Raw genomic sequence first — 9,598 nt, forward strand, 5'->3', positions numbered from 1 at the left:
AAATGGCGTCTGGGCGAGCAAGGTTTCTGGAGCCTCTCCTTGCCCCACTCGCAAGAGTTTCACGCAAGAGGACAGTAGACAGACATAGACAGGTCACACTCACAGTCTTTCACAGTTGAGCCCCACTGGGCCAGTGTACTTTCGCGGATTTTCCCCGCCTGGTGTCACACACAGGGAGCCGGCTTTTGCAAAGCTTAGCCGGTTTTTATGCTCTGAAATCCCTCCCTGAAAATGGCGTCTGGGCGAGCAAGGTTTCTGGAGCCTCTCCTTGCCCCACTCACAAGAGTTTCACGCAAGAGGACAGTAGACAGACATAGACAGGTCACACTCACAGTCTTTCACAGTTGAGCCCCACTGGGCCAGTGTACTGTCGCGGATTTTCCCCGCCTGGTGTCACACACAGGGAGCCGGCTTTTGAAAAGCTTAGCTGGTTTTTATGCTCTGAAATACCTCCCTAAAAATGGCGTCTGGGCGAGCGAGGTTTCTGGAGCCTCTCCTTGCCCCACTCGCAAGAGTTTCACGCAAGAGGACAGTAGACAGACATAGACAGGTCACACTCACAGTCTTTCACAGTTGAGCCCCACTGGGCCAGTGTACTTTCGCGGATTCTCCCCGCCTGGTGTCACACACAGGGAGCCGGCTTTTGCAAAGCTTATCCGGTTTTTATGCTCTGAAGTCCCTCCCTGAAAATGGCGTCTGGGCGAGCAAGGTTTCTGGAGCCTCTCCTTGCCCCACTCGCAAGAGTTTCACGCAGGAGGACAGTAGACAGACATAGACAGGTCACACTCACAGTCTTTCACAGTTGAGCCCCACTGGGCCAGTGTACTTTCTCGGATTCTCCCCGCCTGGTGTCACACACAGCGAGCCGGCTTTTGCAAAGCTTAGCCGGTTTTTATGCTCTGAAGTCCCTCCCTGAAAATGGCGTCTGGGCGAGCGAGGTTTCTGGAGCCTCTCCTTGCCCCACTCGCAAGAGTTTCACGCAAGAGGACAGTAGACAGACATAGACAGGTCACACTCACAGTCTTTCACAGTTGAGCCCCCACTGGGCCAGTGTACTTTCTCGGATTTTCCCCGTCTGGTGTCACACACAGGGAGCCGGCTTTTGCAAAGCTTAGCCGGTTTTTATGCTCTGAAGTCCCTCCCTGAAAATGGCGTCTGGGCGAGCAAGGTTTCTGGAGCCTCTCCTTGCCCCACTCGCAAGAGTTTCACGCAAGAGGACAGTAGACAGACATAGACAGGTCACACTCATAGTCTTTCACAGTTGAGCCCCACTAGGCCAGTGTACTTTCGCGGATTCTCCCCGCCTGGTGTCACACACAGGGAGCCGGCTTTTGCAAAGCTTAGCCGGTTTTTATGCTCTGAAGTCCCTCCCTGAAAATGGCGTCTGGGCGAGCAAGGTTTCTGGAGCCTCTCCTTGCCCCACTCGCAAGAGTTTCACGCAAGAGGACAGTAGACAGACATAGACAGGTCACACTCACAGTCTTTCACAGTTGAGCCCCACTGGGCCAGTGTACTTTCTCGGATTCTCCCCGCCTGGTGTCACACACAGGGAGCCGGCTTTTGCAAAGCTTAGCCGGTTTTTATGCTCTGAAGTCCCTCCCTGAAAATGGCGTCTGGGCGAGCAAGGTTTCTGGAGCCTCTCCTTGCCCCACTCGCAAGAGTTTCACGCAAGAGGACAGTAGACAGACATAGACAGGTCACACTCACAGTCTTTCACAGTTGAGCCCCACTGGGCCAGTGTACTTTCGCGGATTTTCCCCGCCTGGTGTCACACACAGGGAGCCGGCTTTTGCAAAGCTTAGCCGGTTTTTATGCTCTGAAGTCCCTCCCTGAAAATGGCGTCTGGGCGAGCAAGGTTTCTGGAGCCTCTCCTTACCCACTCACAAGAGTTTCACGTAAGAGGACAGTAGACAGACATAGACAGGTCACACTCACAGTCTTTCACAGTTGAGCCCCACTGGGCCAGTGTACTTTCGCGGATTCTCCTCGCCTGGTGTCACACACAGGGAGCCGGCTTTTGAAAAGCTTAGCTGGTTTTTATGCTCTGAAATCCCTCCCTGAAAATGGCGTCTGGGCGAACGAGGTTTCTGGAGCCTCTCCTTGCCCCACTCGCAAGAGTTTCACGCAAGAGGACAGTAGACAGACATAGACAGGTCACACTCACAGTCTTTCACAGTTGAGCCCCACTGGGCCAGTGTACTGTCGCGGATTTTCCCCGCCTGGTGTCACACACAGGGAGCCGGCTTTTGAAAAGCTTAGCTGGTTTTTATGCTCTGAAATCCCTCCCTGAAAATGGCGTCTGGGCGAGCGAGGTTTCTGGAGCCTCTCCTTGCCCCACTCGCAAGAGTTTCACGCAAGAGGACAGTAGACAGACATAGACAGGTCACACTCACAGTCTTTCACAGTTGAGCCCCACTGGGCCAGTGTACTTTCGCGGATTCTCCCCGCCTGGTGTCACACATAGGGAACCGGCTTTTGCAAAGCTTATCTGGTTTTTATGCTCTGAAGTCCCTCCCTGAAAATGGCGTCTGGGCGAGCAAGGTTTCTGGAGCCTCTCCTTGCCCCACTCGCAAGAGTTTCACGCAAGAGGACAGTAAACAGACATAGACAGGTCACACTCACAGTCTTTCACAGTTGAGCCCCACTGGGCCAGTGTACTTTCTCGGATTTTCCCCGCCTGGTGTCGCACACAGGGAGCCGGCTTTTGCAAAGCTTAGCCGGTTTTTATGCTCTGAAGTCCCTCCCTGAAAATGGCGTCTGGGCGAGCAAGTTTTCTGGAGCCTATCCTTGCCCCACTCGCAAGAGTTTCACGCAAGAGGACAGTAGACAGACATAGACAGGTCACACTCACAGTCTTTCACATTTGAGCCCCACTGGGCCAGTGTACTTTCGTAGATTCTCCCCGCCTGGTGTCACACACAGGGAGCCGGCTTTTGCAAAGCTTAGCCGGTTTTTATGCTCTGAAATCCCTCCCTGAATATGGCATCTGGGCGAGCAAGGTTTCTGGAGCCTCTCCTTGCCCCACTCGCAAGAGTTTCACGCAAGAGGACAGTAGACAGACATAGACAGGTCACACTCACAGTCTTTCACAGTTGAGCCCCACTGGGCCAGTGTACTTTCTCGGATTCTCCCCGCCTGGTGTCACACACAGGGAGCCGGCTTTTGCAAAGCTTAGCCGGTTTTTATGCCCTGAAGTCCCTCCCTGAAAATTGCGCCTGGGCGAGCAAGGTTTCTGGAGCCTCTCCTTGCCACACTCGCAAGAGTTTCACGCAAGAGGACAGAAGACAGACATAGACAGGTCACACTCACAGTCTTTCACAGTTGAGCCCCACTGGGCCAGTGTACTTTCGCGGATTCTCCCCGCCTGGTGTCACACACAGGGAGCCGGCTTTTGCAAAGCTTAGCCGGTTTTTATGCTCTGAAGTCCCTCCCTGAAAATGGCGTCTGGGCGAGCAAGGTTTCTGGAGCCTCTCCTTTCCCCACTCGCAAGAGTTTCACGCAAGAGGACAGTAAACAGACATAGACAGGTCACACTCACAGTCTTTCACAGTTGAGCCCCACTGGGCCAGTGTACTTTCTCGGATTCTCCCCGCCTGGTGTCACACACAGGGAGCCGGCTTTTGCAAAGCTTAGCCGGTTTTTTATGCTCTGAAGTCCCTCCCTGAAAATGGCGTCTGGGCGAGCAAGGTTTCTGGAGCCTCTCCTTGCCCCACTCGCAAGATTTTCACGCAAGAGGACAGTAGACAGACATAGACAGGTCACACTCACAGTCTTTCACAGTTGAGCCCCACTGGGCCAGTGTACTTTCTCGGATTCTGCCCGCCTGGTGTCACACACAGGGAGCCGGCTTTTGCAAAGCTTAGCCGGTTTTTATGCTCTGAAGTCCCTCCCTGAAAATGGCGTCTGGGCGAGCAAGGTTTCTGGAGCCTCTCCTTGCCCCACTCGCAAGAGTTTCACGCAAGAGGACAGTAGACAGACATAGACAGGTCACACTCACAGTCTTTCACAGTTGAGCCCCACTGGGCCAGTGTACTTTCGCGGATTTTCCCCGCCTGGTGTCACACACAGGGAGCCGGCTTTTGCAAAGCTTAGCCGGTTTTTATGCTCTGAAGTCCCTCCCTGAAAATGGCGTCTGGGCGAGCAAGGTTTCTGGAGCCTCTCCTTGCCCCACTCACAAGAGTTTCACGTAAGAGGACAGTAGACAGACATAGACAGGTCACACTCACAGTCTTTCACAGTTGAGCCCCACTGGGCCAGTGTACTTTCGCGGATTTTCCCCGCCTGGTGTCACACACAGGGAGCCGGCTTTTGAAAAGCTTAGCTGGTTTTTATGCTCTGAAATCCCTCCCTGAAAATGGCGTCTGGGCGAGCGAGGTTTCTGGAGCCTCTCCTTGACCCACTCGCAAGAGTTTCACGCAAGAGGACAGTAGACAGACATAGACAGGTCACACTCACAGTCTTTCACAGTTGAGCCCCACTGGGCCAGTGTACTTTCGCGGATTCTCCCCGCCTGGTGTCACACATAGGGAGCCGGCTTTTGCAAAGCTTATCCGGTTTTTATGCTCTGAAGTCCCTCCCTGAAAATGGCGTCTGGGCGAGCAAGGTTTCTGGAGCCTCTCCTTGCCCCACTCGCAAGAGTTTCACGCAAGAGCACAGTAAACAGACATAGACAGGTCACACTCACAGTCTTTCACAGTTGAGCCCCACTGGGCCAGTGTACTTTCGCGGATTTTCCCCGCCTGGTGTCACACACAGGGAGCCGGCTTTTGCAAAGCTTAGCCGGTTTTTATGCTCTGAAGTCCCTTCCTGAAAATGGCGTCTGGGCGAGCAAGGTTTCTGGAGCCTCTCCTTGCCCCACTCGCAAGAGTTTCACGCAAGAGGACAGTAGACAGACATAGACAGGTCACACTCACAGTCTTTCACATTTGAGCCCCACTGGGCCAGTGTACTTTCGTAGATTCTCCCCGCCTGGTGTCACACACAGGGAGCCGGCTTTTGCAAAGCTTAGCCGGTTTTTATGCTCTGAAGTACCTCCCTGAATATGGCGTCTGGGCGAGCAAGGTTTCTGGAGCCTCTCCTTGCCCCACTCGCAAGAGTTTCACGCAAGAGGACAGAAGACAGACATAGACAGGTCAAACTCCCAGTCTTTCACAGTTGAGCCCCACTGGGCCAGTGTACTTTCGCGGATTCTCCCCGCCTGGTGTCACACACAGGGAGCCGGCTTTTGCAAAGCTTAGCCGGTTTTTATGCTCTGAAGTCCCTCCCTGAAAATGGCGTCTGGGCGAGCAAGGTTTCTGGAGCCTCTCCTTGCCCCACTCGCAAGAGTTTCACGCAAGAGGACAGTAAACAGACATAGACAGGTCACACTCACAGTCTTTCACAGTTGAGCCCCACTGGGCCAGTGTACTTTCGCGGATTTTCCCCGCCTGGTGTCACACACAGGGAGCCGGCCCTTGCAAAGCTTAGCCGGTTTTTATGCTCTGAATCCCTCCCTGAAAATGGCGTCTGGGCGAGCAAGGTTTCTGGAGCCTCTCCTTGCCCCACTCGCAAGAGTTTCACGCAAGAGGACAGTAGACAGACATAGACAGGTCACACTCACAGTCTTTCACAGTTGAGCCCCACTGGGCCAGTGTACTTTCGCGGATTCTCCCCGCCTGGTGTCACACACAGGGAGCCGGCTTTTGCAAAGCTTAGCCGGTTTTTATGCTCTGAAGTCCCTCCCTGAAAATGGCGTCTGGGCGAGCAAGGTTTCTGGAGCCTCTCCTTGCCCCACTCGCAAGAGTTTCACGCAAGAGGACAGTAGACAGACATAGACAGATCACACTCACAGTCTTTCACAGTTGAGCCCCACTGGGCCAGTGTACTTTCTCGGATTCTCCCCGCCTGGTGTCACACACAGGGAGCCGGCTTTTGCAAAGCTTAGCCGGTTTTTATGCTCTGAAGTCCCTCCCTGAAAATGGCGTCTGGGCGAGCAAGGTTTCTGGAGCCTCTCCTTGCCCCACTCGCAAGAGTTTCACGCAAGAGGACAGTAGACAGACATAGACAGGTCACACTCATAGTCTTTCACAGTTGAGCCCCACTAGGCCAGTGTACTTTCGCGGATTCTCCCCGCCTGGTGTCACACACAGGGAGCCGGCTTTTGCAAAGCTTAGCCGGTTTTTATGCTCTGAAGTCCCTCCCTGAAAATGGCGTCTGGGCGAGCAAGGTTTCTGGAGCCTCTCCTTGCCCCACTCGCAAGAGTTTCACGCAAGGAACAGTAGACAGACATAGACAGGTCATACTCACAGTCTTTCACAGTTGAGCCCCACTGGGCCAGTGTACTTTCGCGGATTTTCCCCGCCTGGTGTCACACACAGGGAGCCGGCTTTTGCAAAGCTTAGCCGGTTTTTATGCTCTGAAGTCCCTCCCTGAAAATGGCGTCTGGGCGAGCAAGGTTTCTGGAGCCTCTCCTTACCCCACTCGCAAGAGTTTTACGCAAGAGGACAGTAGACAGACATAGACAGGTCACACTCACAGTCTTTCACAGTTGAGCCCCACTGGGCCAGTGTACTTTCGCGGATTTTCCCCGCCTGGTGTCACACACAGGGAGCCGGCTTTTGCAAAGCTTATCCGGTTTTTATGCTCTGAAGTCCCTCCCTGAAAATGGCGTCTGGGCGAGGAAGGTTTCTGGAGCCTCTCCTTGCCCCACTCGCAAGAGTTTCACGCAAGAGGACAGTAGACAGACATAGACAGGTCACACTCACAGTCTTTCACAGTTGAGCCCCACTGGGCCAGTGTACTTTCGCGGATTTTCCCCGCCTGATGTCACACACAGGGAGCCGGCTTTTGCAAAGCTTAGCCGGTTTTTATGCTCTGAAGTCCCTCCCTGAAAATGGCGTCTGGGCGAGCAAGGTTTCTGGAGCCTCTCCTTGCCCCACTCGCAAGAGTTTCACGCAAGAGGACAGTAGACAGACATAGACAGGTCACACTCACAGTCTTTCACAGTTGAGCCCCACTGGGCCAGTGTACTTTCGCGGATTTTCCCCGCCTGGTGTCACACACAGGGAACCGGCTTTTGCAAAGCTTAGCCGGTTTTTATGCTCTGAAGTCCCTCCCTGAAAATGGCGTCTGGGCGAGCGAGGTTTCTGGAGCCTCTCCTTGCCCCACTCACAAGAGTTTCACGCAAGAGGACAGTAGACAGACATAGACAGGTCACACTCACAGTCTTTCACAGTTGAGCCCCAGTGGGCCAGTGTACTGTCGCGGATTTTCCCCGCCTGGTGTCACACACAGGGAGCCGGCTTTTGCAAAGCTTAGCCGGTTTTTATGCTCTGAAGTCCCTCTCCTAAAATGGCGTCTGGGCGAGCGAGTTTTCTGGAGCCTCTCCCTGCCCCACTCGCAAGAGTTTCACGCAAGAGGACAGTAGACAGACATAGACAGGTCACACTCACAGTCTTTCACAGTTGAGCCCCACTGGGCCGGTGTACTTTCGTGGATTTTCCCCACCTGGTGTCACACACAGGGAGCTGGCTTTTGCAAAGCTTAGCCGCTCAGTAGTTTTAACTTTATAAAAATAATTTATTGTCTTGTTATATCTCCAGACAACTCTCATATTATTTCTTAGTTCTCAATGAATCTTCTTTAGAATTTCAGAATAGTTATTTGTCTTTTTATTTTAAGTTTTATTGTGGGACTAGAGAGAAAGTACCATGGTAGTAGCCTTGCACATAGATAACCAGAATTTGATTCGTAACACCCCATTCACTGTGCATTACTAGGAGTAAATTTGAGCAGATAAGTAAGCCCTAAACACTGCTGGGTGTGGCTTGAAAGCAATCAAGATATTTTGTTGCCATTTGGTGTTTTTCTCTCAGGTTTTATAAGGGAAAAACATGACCATATATATCTATTCTTTCCAGCATAATGATAACTTGTACATTTCATTTTTTGGTAAATCATAGATCAACAATAATATGGGAGCAGTCTTGCATGGAAAAAGGTCTTGCCTATTTGTCATTCAAGAAGCTGTAAAATAAACCTAGAAGAGACTGACTTTGAAGCATTCATTAATAGCAGTGGATATGAGGGAAAAATAGGGTTTTATTGAGTATTTAAAACTTTATAGGTGACAATAGAGGAGCCTAGGAGCCGGAGCAGTGGCACTAGAGATAAGGTGACTGCCTTGCAAGAGCTAGCCTAGACAGACTGCGGTTTGATCCCTTGGCAGTCCCATATGATGCCCTCAAGCCAGGAGAGTTTTCTGAGCACATAGGTAGGGGTAACCTTTGAACAACAACGGGTGCACTCACCCTTCAAAAAGAAAAAAACAAAAAAAGAAAAAACAATAGAGAAGCCTAGAGGTCTGCTTTCTACATTCATTGCTATGCAGTTTCTGACTGAGCCTCCTGAAACCATAGGAGTCAAAGGGTCCTATCATTCTTGTTGTTATTTAAAAACTGCACCATTTTGTATTTTATATCTTGCTCTATAAATTCCTCACAAGCACCCTTAGGGAAGGGGAGACCACTTCTATTTTTAGTGGCACAGCAAAGACAGTTTGTCACCTTCACCACGTAGCCATTATGGTTCCTGAATAGGGCCTTTACCCATCATAACTTGATAAGATTGGGGGCTTGCTGTCTTGTGTTTCAGTTTTGTTATTTTGAGCTTGGTCACAGTATTGTTAGAAACTTTAAAGGCAACTCTGTCAACTGAGACATGATTATTTCCAGCCTCCTTCCACCCTGAAAACTTAATTTTTTTTGACATCTAAAACATGGTGCCAGAGTGGTGGAACAAGTTAGAACATTTGCCTGCATGTGCTAACCTACCTCAGACTGCGGTTGGATCTCTAGTCCCCCAGACTAGGAGCAATTTCTGAGCACAAAACCAGGAGTAAACCCTGAGCTTCACCGGGTGTGCCCCCCCCCAAATAAAGCAAAAAAATTATAAAAGACATCTAAAACAGTTTAACTAATAAAGGTCATATTAATCAATCTCAAACCATTGAGTTTTTTTTAATTTGGGAGACACACCTGGCAGTGTTATAGATTACTCCTGGCTCTGTGCTCAGAAATTGCTCCTGGAGATTTGGGGGATCATATGGGAATCAAACCTGGATAGGTCCCGAGTCAGCTGGGTTCAAGGCAAATACACTCCTGGCTATGCTATCACTCAGATTCCTACCATTAGATTTTTCTGGATCAGTATATGCTTAAACAAGGAAACAAACAAACAAATAAAAAAAGAACCCAAGCAGAGACTTTATTTTTTTCCTTGCTGTGCTTTGTTAACCTTAACTTAATAAGGTTATTTGGTTTTGTGATCCACTTTGTCATTCCAGTTATTATGCATTCCTTAGAGTTCAGTTATGTGAAGTATATATATTTGGGGCCATACCTGGTTATGTTAATAGGTTACTCCTGTATCTGCATTCAGGAATTACTTCTGGTGGTGCTATCAGGACCATATGGGATACTGGCAATCAATCCAGTACCCTACCCACTGTATTCACTCTAGCCTCACTTTCCTTCAATATTAGATTTTTTATTTTGGTCATTGTAGGTTGTTTTTTTGTTTTTTGTTTTTTGGGGGGGCCACACCTGTTTGATGCTCAGGG

The sequence above is a fragment of the Suncus etruscus genome, chromosome 4 (assembly GCF_024139225.1).
Source record: "Suncus etruscus isolate mSunEtr1 chromosome 4, mSunEtr1.pri.cur, whole genome shotgun sequence".
In the NCBI taxonomy this organism is placed as follows: domain Eukaryota; kingdom Metazoa; phylum Chordata; class Mammalia; order Eulipotyphla; family Soricidae; genus Suncus; species Suncus etruscus.